General features: G+C 43.2%; 1 protein-coding gene and 1 long non-coding RNA gene across 2 annotated transcripts in view; both read left to right on the top strand.

Moving 5' to 3' along the window:
* LOC115215551 (polyunsaturated fatty acid lipoxygenase ALOX15B-like) overlaps positions 1–17,047 on the top strand; it is a 234,486-nt gene that overhangs the window by 133,599 nt on the left and 83,840 nt on the right. The window lies entirely within an intron of this gene.
* LOC115215939 overlaps positions 870–17,047 on the top strand; it is a 37,216-nt gene continuing 21,038 nt past the window's right edge. Inside the window, exon 1 of the long non-coding RNA XR_003882023.2 lies at positions 870–997. This is a non-coding gene — a long non-coding RNA (uncharacterized LOC115215939). The remainder of the gene's footprint in view (positions 998–17,047) is intronic.

Below are 17,047 nucleotides of genomic sequence, written 5' to 3'. Positions count from 1 at the left end.
TTTAATTTAATTTTTTATCATCCATCTGGACTATTCCATTTCTGCACGCTAATTTTATTTTTAATTTATTCCCATTCATGTGAAACCACTTATTCAATTTCAAATCATTGATGCAATTTTATACTAATTGCTATTTTTACTTATATTATACTTTAGTATGATTTTAATTATCACTTACTACATATAATTCAATTGTTATTATAATTTTTATTGTTAAAGTGAAAGTATCTGACATAAAATAGAGAAATATTTTTGTTTCACTTTTTAACACATAATACTGAAATAGTGGAGAAAATATGATATTGCTATGGGCTCGCTCTAGGCAAGAAGTTGAACATTTTTTTGCCTATGAAACTACATGGACCCTAAGTAAGGCATGTGTAAAATTTGAATGAAATTGGTTGTGTAGTTCTCAAGTTTTAGGGAAGCACACAGACAGACAGTCAGACAGACACACACTCTCAGTTTTATATATATATATATACAAATATATGTTTAATCTTGTTTCGTAATTTTCTGATATGTTAGAATCTATTATAATATGTATGGTCTAGTGAAGATTACTATAAGTATAATTATATTGTTATTATTGATATAAACATAATAATAATAATAAGAAGAAGAAGAAGAAGAAGAAGAAGAAGGAATGTATATATATATATATATATATGCTTAGACACATACAAACATGCATACATATATATGCATATTATGGTTGACATGCAAAGACACAACTGACACCTACACATGTATGTATTTCATTGTACGACCGCGTGTCGGTGTACGTGTGAAATGAGGTAGTAGTAGTAGTAGTAGTAGTAGTAGTAAAAGAGGTGGTGGTGGTGTTAATGGTATTGTTGGAAGTGCTGTTGGTGGTGGAGGTAGTAGTAGTAGTAGTAGTGGTTGCAGTAACAGCGTATATAAAAGTCGTGCGCTTTACATCTTGAGCGCATTTGCAGACAACTTCGCAATTCGTTGTGGTTCAGCAACTCAGAAGGTAAGTTTGTTTCGTTTGCGTTTGTGTGTATGGATGTATGTTTTGTTTCACCCTTTTTAAGTTTTGACCGGCCACCCTCTTAATAACGGAAAGCATCTTGTTTTGCTCGTCATCTGTTAAATCTTAAGAAGGATTTTGCAAATTTCATTTAGTTTCACACGTCGTGATCATTTGTAGGATGTGAAGTAAGGATTTACGCTCTCTCCCCGAGATCTCAAGTTCAGGCATGCTTTGCTCCAGATGGTTGGTGTGTATCCTGTTATTACAATAATAATGAGCATGAAGCTAAAAGTCTGTATTGGGTACTATATTTGCAAATTCTTTATCTATGATCCATAGATGTCCTCTTTCTCTTGTATTTTTCTAACCACATCGGTGTCCAGGGTGCAGCTGATTTCTACAACAGAACATATCTTTTCTTTATGGTCTCACGCGACAATATCTGGTTGATTGTATTGTAAGTTGGTGGCTGTTAGAATTTATAAGTTCCACTAATATTCTTTTCACCCATCCACCTTAATATAGTCAATTTCGTCTGTGGGTGTTTTCTTTTCTTATCTTCTTCCAGATTTTTCTCTCCATCATATCATGCCGCATACGAAGACATTCTCTCACAGTTGACAATAATGTGGTTGATGTCTTCAGTCTTGGTTTTGCACAGCTCACATTTATTGTCTGTCAATGCTTTCCGCCCTTTACTCAGTAGATACTTGGTGGGGATCTTTTGTTCTTGAATTACAATGGAAGCAGCCTTCAAAGTGAGATGTCATAAACTTGTCGGTACACCATACCGAGCTTTTGACATGATCAATCTTTTCTATGGTTTGTGTTTTACGTGCCAAATACAAATGTACTACCTTCTCAGTAAATATATCCATTCTTAAGGCGGCGAGCTAGCAAAAACGTTAGCACGCCTGGCGAAATGCTTAGCGGTATGTCGCCTATCTTTACGTTCTGAGTTCAAATTCCGCCGAGGTTGACTTTGCCTTTCATCCTTTCTGGGTCGATAAATTAAGTACCAGTTGCGTAGTGGGGTCGGTCTAATCGATTGGCCTCCCTCCCTCAAAATTTCGGGCCTTGTGCCTTGAGTAAAAACGAATATGTCCATTCTTTCATTTTGCTTTTCTGATAAATAGATTTTACTAATGTCCTTAATTCATAGCTCTCCTCAAGTTCATTAGCAATTCAAATCATGTTATTGATTTCATGGTCTCAAATCTCATGGTCACGGATCACTTTCATCTACTGTAACTGATGCTTCGGTGTCACAATACGAGCCTCACATGGCATCAATACTTCCTTGTGTGGGAAGTATAACCTAGATATTTACAGCTTTCCCTAAAGAGCCGAGATTATGTATGTATGTATGTCTGTCTGTCTGTCTGTCTGTATGTATGTATGTATGTTGTATGTATGTATGTATGTATGTATGCATGTATGTATTGGTGTATGTATGTATGTATGTGTGTATGTATGTATGTGTGCATTTATGTATGTGTGTGTATGTATGGATGTATGTATGTATGTGTGTATGTATGTATGTATGTATGTATGTATGTATGTATGTATGTATGTACGCATGTATGTATGTATGTGTGTATGTATGCATGTATGTATGTATATATGTATGTATATATGTATGTATATATGTATGTATGTATGCATGTATGTATGTGTGTATGTATGCATGTATGTATGTGTGTATGTATGCATGTATGTATGTATGTATGTGTGTATGCATGCATGTATGTGTGTATGTATGCATGTATGTATGTATGTATGTGTGTATGTATGTATGTATGTATGTATGTGTGTGTGTATGTATGTATGTATGTATGTATGTATGTGTGTATGTATGTATGTATGTGCTCATGTATGTATGTATGTATGTATGTGTGTATGTATGTATGTGTGTGTATGTATGTATGTATGTATGTGTGCATGTATGTATGTGTGTGTATGTATGTATGTGTGTATGCATGTATGTACGTATGTGTGTGTATGTATGTATGTATGTATGTATGTATGTATGCATGTATGCATGTATGTATGTATGTATGTATGCATGTATGCATGTATGTATGTGTGTATGTGTGTATGTGTGTATGTGTGTGTGTGTATGATTTCTTTTTCACTTTTAATTCAAAGTAAACTTTGACCGACCACCTCCTTAGTCGTGTAGCAAGTTATAAAAGGCGGCAATATGATGTGATGGTCGTTTGCCTGAACAAGCCTAATTGTTGGTAATCCCATTGGTTAAAATTATTTCCCATATACGAATTCTAAACTTTCGTCAAAGAAATCTTTCACGAAATACCGGTTCGGATCTTAGAATTCGGATATGAGCAGTTATAAAAACCCTGATTTTTGGGAGATTACTCAGTGTTCGTAGGAATATTGCTAAACTCCACGACACTCACTCCTTGAGATATTGGCTATTCTTTATGCCATGTCTATGATAAAGATCCAACAAGACTTATGTTAATTGTTGTAAACTCTAGCAGTTAGTATGAAGGATTAGCTAGTGTGAATTTTAAGTCGTAATTCTTTGCGACAAAATGACTTTACTTTCCAATTGTACTATAAATGCTAAAAGCACATTAATAAAATAATGTAGTAATTATTTTCTCTTTCTTCACGTTCTTCAACTAGTTAATGAAATTTATTTCTGCAATTGTAAAACTGTTTTTTTATAGCAGTTAAAAGAACACCAATTTGTTTATCTTCAACATACATGCACGCATAAAATGTTCGTTAGCGTTTCAGAGTATATATTTCTCGCTATGGTGTTTATGTAGCTGGAGTCAGGATTTATCTATAAGGATAACACTTATAAGTAAGCTATAAGTGACGTGTTTATCAATATATATTCCTACTTCAAAAGTAAAATATATTTATTATCTAATTCCAAATAGGAAACATATACATGTAGCGTTACACAAAGGATAAGGAAACGCGGCTACAAGCAGTAACCAAACCAGCTATAAAAGAAGCAAGTTTGTGAAGGAATGTATCTGGTTTTAACCATCATACTTTAATTGCTAAGGTCTTGCAGAATTGTTTAAGCCCCGGATATCGAGATTATTTATAGAGTATGAATTAAGAATTTGCGTTCTCTCTTTAAGAACCCAAGTTAAGAGGAGATAGTATGAATCCTGTTGTTCGAACAATAATACGTATGAAACTGAAAGTGTATCTTGGGTACTGGATTTGTACCTGCGTAACTATTGTCCATAAATATCCTCTTTCTCTTATGTTTTTTCTGAGCACATTGGTGTCCAGAGGGCAGCTGATTTCAACACCAGAGCATATGTATGTATGTATGTATGTATGTATGTATGTATGTATGTATGTATGTATGTATGTATGTATGTATGTATGTATGCCAGTGTTCAGTTTTATTTCAATATTTCTTGCCAATAGAGAAAGAGCTGGTTTCTGACCTAGATTCAAGCCTCCTTCATTGGAATTGAACATCATTAACGGGGTATTTTTTTGTTGTATGTATGTATATGTGCAGATTTTTATGTTTTGCTTTATCTGTGTATTCTCATGCATATAGTTGCATACATAAACATGCTCATATATATTTAAATGATAAACTTCTGGAATGTTTTACAGATTTTTACAGTTCCAGTGATGGATTGGAACTTTAGTCTATGGTTTTGAGAAGCCTAATTTCTCAAGATCGGTATTTAGGCAGTGTGTTACATATCCCAAGCCCCATTTGTGTATGTATACCTGCATGCATTTACGATGTATGTATGCATGCATGTATGTATTTATGTATTATATATTACGTACATACGTATGTGCGTATATATTTGTGGTTGTCTGTTTGTATATATGTACTTATACATATGTGTGTGTAGGTGTATATATATATATATATATATAATACGTATATGCGTATGCACACACACACACCACACACACACACACATATATATATATATATAATATATATATATATATATATATATATATTTAATCAATATAGGGTGGCACAAAAAAAATTTGTAAATTCTTTTGCCACCAGCGGCCTAGTGGGAAAAAATTAAATAGTCATAGACCATTTTTAAGTTCAACATCAACAATCAAGGAACGGCCATAATAGGCCATATCACCCACTAGAAATAAAACAGCCAAAGCTTCAACCGCAAATAAAATTATTCCGTAAACCAGGAGAAAATTTAAAAAACATTTACCTGGTAATTTCTTATACGATATACCGTTTCATCTGCTGATTAATGGTAAACTAACTGATTAATAAATCAAGCCAATCTTCCAAAGGCCCTCAGATTCTTCAGTAAGAAATAGCCAAGTCGGAACAGATATTTTCACGAGGCAAATCCGACTTGCCAAGGTTATATTCGACCTAAAAATTTTCAAATCGGCACTGCGCGCCAAATTTATCGGCAGCAAATAAATATAAGCCGTCGATTCCATGACGGAATTAACCAGAAAATTCATAATTATCAATATAGGGTGGCAAAAAAAATTTTGTAGAATCTTTTGCCACCAGCGGCCTAGTGGGAAAAAATTAAATAGTCATAGACCATTTTTAAGTTCAACATCAACAATCAAGGAACGGCCATAATAGGCCATTCCACCCACTAGAAATAACAGCCAAAGCTTCAACCGCAAATAAAAATTAATTCCGTAAACCAGGAGGAAAAATTTAAAAAACATTACTTGTAATTTCTTATACGATATACCGTTTCATCTGCTGATTAATGGTAAACTAACCTGATTAAATTAAATCAAGCAATCTTCCAAAGGCCCTCAGATTCTTCAGTAAGAAATAGCCCAAGTCGGAACAGATATTTTCACGAGGCAAATCGACCTTGCCAAGGTTATATCTGACCTAAAATTTTCAAATCGTCGCACTCGCGCCAAATTTATCGGCAGCAAATAAATATAAGCCGTCGATTCCATTACGGAATTAACCAGAAAATTCATAATTAATCAATATAGGGTGGCAAAAAAAATTTTGTAGAATTCTTTTGCCACCAGCGGCCTAGTGGGAAAAAATTAAATAGTCATAGACCATTTTTAAGTTCAACATCAACAATCAAGGAACGGCCATAATAGGCCATTCACCCACTAGAAATAACAGCCAAAGCTTCAACCGCAAATAAAAATTAATTCCGTAAACCAGGAGAAAATTTAAAAAACATTTACCTTGTAATTTCTTATACGATATACCGTTTCATCTGCTGATTAATGGTAAACTAACCTGATTAAATTAAATCAAGCCAATCTTCCAAAGGCCCTCAGATTCTTCAGTAAGAAATAGCCCAAGTCGGAACAGATATTTTCACGAGGCAAATCCGACCTTGCCAAGGTTATATCTGACCTAAAATTTTCAAATCGTCGCACTCGCGCCAAATTTATCGCAGCAAATAAATATAAGCCGTCGATTCCATTACGGAATTAACCAGAAAATTCATAATTAATCAATATAGGGTGGCAAAAAAATTTTGTAGAATTCTTTTGCCACCAGCGCCTAGTGGAAAAAATTAAATAGTCATAGACCATTTTTAAGTTCAACATCAACAATCAAGGAACGGCCATAATAGGCCATTCACCCACTAGAAATAACAGCCAAAGCTTCAACCGCAAATAAAAATTAATTCCGTAAACCAGGAGAAAAAATTTAAAAAACAGCTTTGGCTGTTATTTCTAGTGGGTGAATGGCCTATTATGGCCGTTCCTTGATTGTTGATATATATATATATATATATATTATATTACAGGCACACACATAACACATCTAATCTCTATCTATCAGTCTATGTGCCTGTCACTATCAACACCACCAGCAACAACAACCTCAACAACAACATCAATAACAACATCGACAATGAACACAACACCAGCAACAACAACAATAACTGCTGCAACAGTAGTGATAGCGGTAGCACCCTTGACTCTGCCTTCTATAACTCCAACGCCAAATCGTACGAAACGACGAGGATCTACCCCACAGACTTACCCTTCAACAAAAGGGTTGAATGACAGCGAGACAGAGGCAAACATTTCTTTAGCTAGAAATAGACTCCGATTCATCTTGGACCGATACAACAAAACCACTTAAAAGCATAATGAGGGGGTGGTCCACCAACTCAGTTCATTCGTCGCCAAAGGCCTACAAAAGCTGAAACAGCGAATTATGAACAGGGAATTAGTGTGCCTCCCTACGGACAAGCCTGGCAGACTGTCAATAGACATCTCACAGAACTATGTCCAAACCATGCAACAACTCATCAATAGCATGAGAGAAGTTGCACCACAGGAACATGAAAGAGTGGAAAACTCCTCAATGCACACATGGAATGTGGTGCAACACACTTTCACCCTGGAAAAAGACTGCACAAAATTTCCAAGCATTCAATAACGATGTCGGGTTATGAATAGACCATAAACCCTACCTAAACCCTATTTTGGGGCCGCCAACCCAGCCAGTTTGCGGAGCGAATATCTCTAGCAATTATAGGCTATCTTACTTCCTCTCACAGATGTTACGACCACTCACTGAAATGTTCCTAGATGCCTGTATGAGCCCGGAGGATCTCCTCAATAGAATCAGTAGTTGCAACCACTCCAACGACAGGTTGTGTAGTGGGTAGTGTGGATGTAATTTCACTCTACCCATCTATAGACATAGATTTTGCTGTGGAGAAACGCATTGAGACTATCTGTGAGAGTTAAGTAGAGTTCCGTGAAGTCAACAAGAGGGAACTGCGCCTCCTCCTTAAATTAAGCTATGACTGTAACTATCTAGACAACCTTGACCTTAGTAGATTCTGCCCCACCAGGTCACAGAGGGGAAGAGCACTCACCATCCCCTCGGCAGGGAAGAAACAAAGCGCTGGAGTTCCCTTGTCGTTTGACGAGAAGTTTCGTGCAAAAGTTGGTTTAATCGCTCTTCATCGAACTCAACTGGACGGCCAGAATGAGGTGCGTCTTTGAGGTTAAAATTTATATTTTTGAACTTGGCATACCAATCACGAGCGGTACTTTCGGCTATGGCACCCTCTCCATACACAGCATAAATGTCGCGAGCAGCTTTTGCAGCCTTAGAATCTTGATTAAATGCGAAAAGAAGGAGGTGTCGAAAATGCTCGTTTTTCTTAACTTGACATTCCATTTTAATGATCTGAAAATAAACAAAAAGTAACTAAAATTAACTAGAAAAACAAACAAACAAAATAGATTCCAAAATGATTTAAAAATAGAATTCTCGAAAAAAAATAGATTCCAAAATTTGAATAAACGGCGGGAACTTAGTTGCCAACTTAATATATATGTATATGCCTTCGGTGCGAATGTTTTTTTTATACGACGCCGTTTTTACAATCCTGTAAATAATAATAATGGTAAATTTGACTTAAATGGGGAGGCTGATTCACTTGTGCAAAGGTAACACACTTTGTCGCGTTAACAAAGGGATATAGGTTCGACTCCTACGCGGATAGACAAGCTCCCCTTTTTTGCTGTCGAGGGTATATATGCCCCTTTATTAGAATATCTTCCTTAGTCATTGCACAGTGATCGCCATAAACTTTAAGCTTATATAGAAAATACCATTATACGTGCGTATATATATATATATATATATATATATACCTTACAACTCCACTTTGTTATATATATATATATATATATATATATATATATATATATATATATATATATATAGGTAGGTAGATAAATGGATATGTAAATAAACAGATAGATACATAGTTAAGTAGAAATAGATAGGTACATAGGTAATACGGACAAGCAAGAACACACACACACCGCAAATGTGTATGTATATGTGTATACATGTATATATATATATGTATACATACATGCATACATACTTTCATACATATACGCATAATTGCATGCATGTGCATACACATGCACATTGCACACATGCACACTGACGCACACATGCACACTGACGCACACATGCACACTGACGCACACATGCACATTTGCACACATGCACACTGACGCACACATGCACACTGACGCACACATGCACACTGACGCACACATGCACATTGCACACATGCACACTGACGCACACATGCACACTGACGCACATATGCACACTGACGCACACATGCACACTGACGCACACATGCACACTGACGCACACATGCACACTGACGCACACATGCACACTGACGCACACATGCACATTTGCACACATGCACACTGACGCACACATGCACACTGACGCACACATGCACACTGACGCACACATGCACACTGACGCACACATGCACACTGACGCACACATGAACACTGACGCACACATGTACACTGACACACACATGCACATTTGCACACATGCACACTGACGCACACATGCACATTTGCACACATGCACATTGACGCACACATGCACATTTGCACACATGCACACTGACGCACACATGCACACTGACGCACACATGCACACTGACGCACACATGCACACTGACGCACACATGCACACTGACGCTCACATGCACACTGACGACGCACACATGCACATTTGCACACATGCACACTGACGCACACATGCACACTGACGCACACGTGCACATTTGCACACATGCACACTGACGCACACAATGCACACTGACGCACACATGCACACTGACGCTCACATGCACACTGACGCACACATGCACATTTGCACACATGCACACTGACGCACACATGCACACTGACGCACACATGCACACTGACGCACACATGCACACTGACCACACATGCACATTGCACACATGCACACTGACGCACACATGCACACTGACGCACACATGCACACTGACGCACACATGCACATGAAGCACACATGCACACTGACGCACACATGCACACTGACGCACACATGCACATTTGCACACATGCACACTGACACACACATGCACACTGACGCACACATGCACACTGACGCACACATGCACACTGACGCACACATGCACACTGACGCACACATGCACACTGACGCACACATGCACACTGACGCACACATGCACACTGACGCACACATGCACATTTGCACACATGCACACTGACGCACACATGCACACTGACGCACACATGCACATTGACGCACACATACGCACTGACGCACACATGCACACTGACGCACACATGCACACTGACGCACACATGCACACTGACGCATACATGCACACTGACGCACACATGCACACTGACGCACACATGCCATTTGCACACATGCAAACTGACGCACACATGCACACTGACGCACACATGCACACTGACGCACACATGCACACTGACGCACACATGCACACTGACGCACACATGCACACTGACGCACACATGCACATTTGCACACATGCACACTGACGCACACATGCACATTTGCACACATGCACACTGACGCACACATGCACACTGACGCACACATGCACACTGACGCACACATGCACACTGACGCACACATGCACACTGACGCACACATGCACACTGACGCACACATGCACATTTGCACACATGCACACTGACGCACACATGCACACTGACGCACACATGCACACTGACGCACACATGCACACTGACGCACACATGCACACTGACGCACACATGCACACTGACGCACACACATGCACATTTGCACACATGCACACTGACGCACACATGCACACGACGCACACATGCACACTGACGCACACATGCACACTGACGCACACATGCACATTTGCACACATGCACACTGACGCACACATGCACACTGACGCACACATGCACACTGACGCACACATGCACATTTGCACACATGCACACTGACGCACACATGCACACTGACGCACACATGCACTGACGCACACATGCACACTGACGCACACATGCACATTTGCACACACATGCACACTGACGCACACATGCACACGGACGCACACATGCACACTGACGCACACATGCACACTGACGCACACATGCACACTGACGCACACATGCACATTTGCACACATGCACACTGACGCACACATGCACACTGACGCACACATGCACACTGACGCACACATGCACATTGACGCACACATAAACACTGACGCACACATGCACACTGACGCACACATGCACACTGACGCACACATGCACATTGACGCACACATACACACTGACGCACACATGCACACTGACGCACACATGCACACTGACGCACACATGCACATTGACGCACACATACACACTGACGCACACATGCACACTGACGCACACATGCACACTGACGCACACATGCACACTGACGCACACATGCACACTGACGCACACCATGAACACTGACACACACATGCACATTTGCACAACATGCACACTGACGCACACATGCACACTGACGCACACATGCACACTGACGCACACATGCACACTGACGCACACATGCACACTGACGCACACATGCACATTTGCACACATGCACACTGACGCACACATGCACACTGACGCACACATGCACACTGACGCACACATGCACATTTGCACACATGCACACTGACGCACACATGCACACTGACGCACACATGCACATTTGCACACATGCACACTGACGCACACATGCACACTGACGCAGACATGCACACTGACGCACACATGCACACTGACGCAGACATGCACACTGACGCAGACATGCACACTGACGCACACATGCACACTGACGCACACATGCACACTGACGCACACATGCACACTGACGCACACATGCACACTGACGCAGACATGCACACTGACGCACACATGCACACTGACGCACACATGCACACTGACGCACACATGCACACTGACGCACACATGCACACTGACGCACACATGCACACTGACGCACACATGTACACTGACGCACACATGCACACTGACGCACACATGCACACTGACGCACACATGCACACTGACGCAGACATGCACACTGACGCACACATGCACATTTGCACACATGCACACTGACGCACACATGCACACTGATCACACATGCACACTGACGCACACATGCACATTTGCACACATGCACACTGACGCACACATGCACACTGACGCACACATGCACACTGACGCACACATGCACACTGACGCACACATGCACATTTGCACACATGCACACTGACGCACACATGCACACTGACGCACACATGCACATTTGCACACATGCACACTGACGCACACATGCACACTGACGCACACATGCACACTGACGCACACATGCACACTGACGCACACATGCACACTGACGCACACATGCACACTGACGCACACATGCACACTGACGCACACATGCACATTTGCACACATGCACACTGACGCACACATGCACACTGACGCACACATGCACACTGACGCACACATGCACACTGACGCACACATGCACACTGACGCACACATGCACATTTGCACACATGCACACTGACGCACACATGCACATTTGCACACATGCACACTGACGCACACATGCACACTGACGCACACATGCACACTGACGCACACATGCACACTGACGCACACATGCACACTGACGCACACATGCACACTGACGCACACATGCACACTGACGCACACATGCACACTGACGCACACATGCACACTGACGCACACATGCACACTGACGCACACATGCACACTGACGCACACATGCACACTGACGCTCACATGCACACTGATGCACATATGCACATTTGCACACATGCACACTGACGCACACATGCACACTGACGCACACATGCACACTGACGCACACATGCACACTGACGCACACATGCACACTGACGCACACATGCACACTGACGCACACATGCACACTGACACACACATGCACATTTGCACACATGCACACTGACGCACACATGCACACTGACGCACACATGCACACTGACGCACACATGCACACTGACGCACACATGCACACTGACGCACACATGCACACTGACGCACACATGCACACTGACGCACACATGCACACTGACGCACACATGCACACTGACGCACACATGCACATTTGCACACATGCACATTTGCACACATGCACACTGACACACACATGCACACTGACGCACACATGCACACTGACGCACACATGCACACTGACGCACACATGCACACTGACGCACACATGCACTTTTGCACACATGCACACTGACGCACACATGCACACTGACGCACACATGCACATTGACGCACACATACACACTGACGCACACATGCACACTGACGCACACATGCACACTGACGCACACATGCACACTGACGCACACATGCACACTGACGCATACATGCACACTGACGCACACATGCACACTGACGCACACATGCACATTTGCACACATGCACACTGACGCACACATGCACACTGACGCACACATGCACACAGACGACACATGCACACTGACGCACACATGCACACTGACGCACACATGCACACTGACGCACACATGCACATTTGCACACATGCACACTGACGCACACATGCACATTTGCACACATGCACACTGACGCACACATGCACATTTGCGCACATGCACACTGACGCACACATGCACACTGACGCACACATGCACATTTGCACACATGCACACTGACGCACACATGCACACTGACGCACACATGCACACTGACGCACACATGCACACACTGACGCACACATGCACATTGACGCACACATACACACTGACGCACACATGCACACTGACGCACACATGCACACTGACGCACACATGCACATTGACGCACACATACACACTGACGCACACATGCACACTGACACACATGCACACTGACGCACACATGCACATTGACGCACACATACACACACACACATGACGCACACATGCACACTGACGCACACATGCACACTGACGCACACATGCACACTGACGCACACATGCACACTGACGCACACATGCACACTGACGCACACATGCACACTGACGCACACATGCACACTGCACCACATGCACATTTGCACACATGCACACTGACGCACACATGCACACTGACGCACACATGCACATGACGCACACATGCACACTGACGCACACATGCACATTTGCACACATGCACACTGACGCACACATGCACACTGACGCACACATGCACACTGACGCACACATGCACACTGACGCACACATGCACATTTGCACACATGCACACTGACGCACACATGCACACTGACGCAGACATGCACACTGACGCACACATCACACTGACGCAGACATGCACACTGACGCACACATGCACACTGACGCACACATGCACACTGACGCACACATGCACACTGACGCACACATGCACACTGACGCAGACATGCACACTGACGCACACATGCACACTGACGCACACATGCACACTGACGCACACATGCACACTGACGCACACATGCACACTGACGCACACATGCACACTGACGCACACATGCACACTGACGCACACATGCACACTGACGCAGACATGCACACTGACGCACACATGCACATTTGCACACATGCACACTGACGCACACATGCACACTGACGCACACATGCACACTGACGCACACATGCACATTTGCACACTGCACACTGACGCACACATGCCACTGACGCACACATGCACATTTGCACACATGCACACTGACGCACACATGCACATTTGCACACATGCACACTGACGCACACATGCACACTGACGCACACATGCACACTGACGCACACATGCACACTGACGCACACATGGACACTGACGCACACATGCACACTGACGCACACATGCACATTTGCACACATGCCACTGACGCACACATGCACTGACGCACACATGCACACTGACGCACACATGCACGCTGACGTACACATGCACACTGACGCACACATGCACATTTGCACACATGCACACTGACGCACACATGTACATTTGCACACATGCACACTGACGCACACATGCACACTGACGCACACACATGCACACTGACGCACACATGCACACTGACGCACACATGCACATTTGCACACATGCACACTGACGCACACATGCACACTGACGCACACATGCACTGACGCACACATGCACACTGACGCACACATGCACATTTGCACACATGCACACTGACGCACACATGCACACTGACGCACACATGCACACTGACGCACACATGCACACTGACGCACACATGCACACTGACGCACACATGCACATTTGCACACATGCACACTGACGCTCACATGCACACTGACGCACACATGCACACTGACGCACACATGCACACTGACGCACACATGCACACTGACGCACACATGCACATTTGCACACATGCACACTGACACACACATGCACATTTGCACACATGCACACTGACGCACACATGCACACTGACGCACACATGCACACTGACGCACATATGCACACTGACGCACACATGCACACTGGCGCACACATGCACACTGACGCACACTGACGCACACATGCACACTGACGCACACATGCACATTTGCACACATGCACACTGACGCACACATGCACACTGACGCACACATGCACACTGATGCACACATGCACACTGACGCACACATGCACACTGACGCACACATGCACATTTGCACACATGCACACTGACGCACACATGCACACTGACGCACACATGCACACTGACGCACACATGCACATTTGCACACATGCACACTGACGCACACATGTACATTTGCACACATGCACACTGACGCACATATGCACACTGACGCACACATGCACACTGACGCACACATGCACACTGACGCACACATGCACACTGACGCACACATGCACACTGACGCACACATGCACATTTGCACACATGCACACTGACGCACACATGCACACTGACGCACACATGCACACTGACGCACACATACACATTTGCACACATGCACACTGACGCACACATGCACACTGACGCACACATGCACACTGACGCAGACATGCACACTGACGCACATATGCACACTGACGCACACATGCACACTGACGCACACATGCACACTGACGCACACATGCACACTGACGCACACATGCACATTTGCACACATGCACACTGACGCACACATGCACACTGACGCACACATGCACACTGACGCACACATGCACACTGACGCACACATGCACACTGACGCACACATGCACACTGACGCACACATGCACATTTGCACACATGCACACTGACGCACACATGCACACTGACGCACACATGCATACTGACGCACACATGCACACTGACGCACACATGCACATTTGCACACATGCACACTGACGCTCACATGCACACTGACGCACACATACACACTGACGCACACATGCACACTGACGCACACATGCACACTGACGCACACATGCACACTGACGCACACATGCACATTTGCACACATGCACACTGACGCTCACATGCACACTGACGCACACATGCACACTGACGCACACATGCACACTGACGCACACATGCACACTGACGCACACATGCACACTGACGCACACATATGCTCACAAACAGGCAACGAAGAACGCATCTCCAATAACGGACAGAGTCAATATCCATCGACAAGCTTGCAAAAGCAACGAGAATTTTGGAAGAAGAAATATCGATAATGAATGTGCAGAAATGAAACGGTGTGAGTGTGATGGATATCAAGGCATGGACAATATGACCCTCCCCAGTCACAACATATATTTAATACTTAATATTTCATTGGTTCAATAAGAACAGACAATACTTCATTTCATTTATTTTTACTATATTATTTTATCTCTTATTATAAAATGCAGATTTTATCTGCCTCCCAAACCGTTTGTTTTTTATACAATTCTACAATATAGAATTTCTTCAATTAGCATTTACCTATCATTTTTACGAGTAGAATCCATCGGGTCGTGGCATGTACAGTTTTTCAAATTTTACCCCCAATTAAGCAAAAATTCGAGAAAACTCAATATTTTTAGATTTCCCTCTTTCATTTAAACTGCTTCACTCCTACCATTACCACCACACTTTCTGCTACTTTCTCTTTGCAAGTCTGCAACAATTAAAGTGAAAGTCTTCAT

Source organism: Octopus sinensis, linkage group LG9, assembly GCF_006345805.1.
Source record: "Octopus sinensis linkage group LG9, ASM634580v1, whole genome shotgun sequence".
Taxonomy (NCBI): Eukaryota; Metazoa; Mollusca; class Cephalopoda; order Octopoda; family Octopodidae; genus Octopus; species Octopus sinensis.
Note: the sequence above shows the minus strand (reverse complement) of the source record. Positions and strands in the feature narration are given on the sequence as shown.